Consider the following 2,536-nt stretch of genomic DNA (forward strand, 5'->3'; position numbering starts at 1 on the left):
TTAAAAACATACAAAAAACGGCAACTTATGTTATTTTATGTCGTTTTAACAGCACAAAACATATTTTGGAGGGTAAAACCAATGAGGTAATGATATCAGATTTGAAATTCGGGTATTTTCCGACGAACAACTATGTACAAAGAACGTAACCAACATATAAAACATAAAAATCAGACTTAAAAACATACCTTTATGGTAAGCTAAAAACGGCAACTTATGTTATTTTATGTCGTTTTTAACAGCACAAAGCATACTTTGGAGGGTAAAACCAATGAGGTAATGATATCGGATGTGAAATCCGGATACTTTCCGACGAACAACTATGTACAAAGAACGTAACCAACATATAAAACATAAAAATCAAACTTAAAAACATACTTTTATGGTAAGCTAAAAATAGCAACTTATGTTGTTTTATGTCGTTTTTAACAGCACGAAGTATACTTTGGAGGGTAAAACCAATGATGTAATGATATCGGATTTGAAATCCAGATATTTTCCGACAAACAACTATGTATAAAGAACGTAACCAACGTATATAACATAAAAATCAGACTTAAAAACATACTCTTATGGTAAGCTAAAAACGACAACTTATGTTATTTTATGTCGTTTTTAACAGCACGAAACATACTTTGGAGGGTAAACCCAATGAGGTAATGATATCGGATTTGATATCCGGATATTTTCCGACGAACAACTATGTACAAAGAACGTAACCAACATATAAAACATAAAAATCAGAATTAAAAACATACTTTTATGGTAAGCTAAAAACAACTTATGTTATTTTATGCCGTTTTTAACAGCACTAACAAATGGAAAATATATTACAAAGACAATGGTAAATATACTACAAGCATAATATATTTCTAATATATTACAAACACAATGTCAAATATATTACAAACATAATATATTACAAATATATTACAAACACAATAGCAAATATATTGCATAGACAATGACAAATATATTACAAACATCATTATTTAACGGGGAAAAAATAACATTGGCAATAAAACAGCCAACAAAGGGTCTGGTATTTCCTATTCAGATGGTGGGGGAATAGGGTGAACGGTTTGTGTCTGGTAGACGAGTTGAAATACATCAGCATGGTAATATACTTGAACCATATCAACTAATTCATGCATGTTTGAATGACGTGCTGTTGCGATAGCATGACCACATGCAATACCGAGACTGCGCCATTTGCCACATGAACAAGTATGACCGTTAAGGTCTACAACACTAGTTGTTTTAAAATCAGAAACTAGATAAACATATGTCGGCAAGGTAGATGAGATTTGTTGGGGGATCTATGTTGCTTGCTAACCAACAGACTTTTGCATCCTTCTTTGAAGCACCATTTGAGCATATGGTGTTAGTACAGTAGTCAAACTCCCTGAAAAATAAATATGGTTATAAAAGGTTGTTGTACTGGTTATTTAATATTTTTATATTGCACCCGAGAATTTACTTGCCATTATACTTCGTTCAACAAAAGTATTTTGCATGTACTCACGAATTCCCTCGTATGGGACGCTCACCTTGCGACGGAATACTTCCAATGTTTCTTGGCCTACCCGGCTGACGTCTCTCCATTATGGGTGGCTTCATAATCATCAAATCATTGGGGATCTCCCACTCAGATGGACTTGGTAAGGGTTTCACAGACTCCTCGTAAGTTTTCCTAAGCGTCTCTGTAAAGTAAGCTTTTAAAGCAAATTTCGAACAGTCTTCATAACGGTTCATTATGAGCACTTTTATGACATGACCACAAGGTAAGCCATCTATTTGCCACCGCCTACATGTATAGGTTCTTTGTTGGAAATCAACAATGACATTTTTGTGAGTAGAGTTTTTCACTTCAAATCTTCTATTTGAGATAGGATACACTATCCAATTATTACAAGCATTCTTATTTGCTTCTATAATTGTTTCAGCCCATGGGGTGAGTGTTGTTTTTGCTTCAGCTAAAAAAATAGACATGATTTCATAATATCATATTAGTAGTAAAATAACATTTCAAGTACTATTATATATAAAATATTAGTACCTGCAACATTACGTTTCTGAAAACTCCATTGTTGCATTGTTGCACGGAAATAATCAATCAACATCAATATTGGCATCTTTCTTGCGAATCTTGACATTGAATTTATCGACTCTGCACTATTTGATGTCATAAGAAAATACCGATTCCTAGGAAAATGTGCCCTGACCCATCTTTCTGGATTGATGTTTTGTAGGTATTCCCATACACGATCATTTACCTTTTTAATTTTTTTCATCTCATTATCGAATTTTTTAATAGTATAGGCTTTGCATGTCTCCCAAAATAATGTGTGTATTGTATCGCTGCTTCCAAATTTTGCTGAAATGTTGAAATACAAATGGATACCACATATTCTATGATGGGCGTGAGGAAATATATTTGCAATTGACGTCGCTACGGATGGAGCCCTATCAGATATAAATGTAAGGTTTTACACCTTGCCTATACAGTCACGTAGTTTTCGAAGGAACCAGGACC

The sequence above is a fragment of the Lactuca serriola genome, chromosome 7, assembly GCF_051521515.1.
Source record: "Lactuca serriola cultivar US96UC23 chromosome 7, Lser_US96UC23_V15, whole genome shotgun sequence".
NCBI classification, from domain to species: Eukaryota; Viridiplantae; Streptophyta; class Magnoliopsida; order Asterales; family Asteraceae; genus Lactuca; species Lactuca serriola.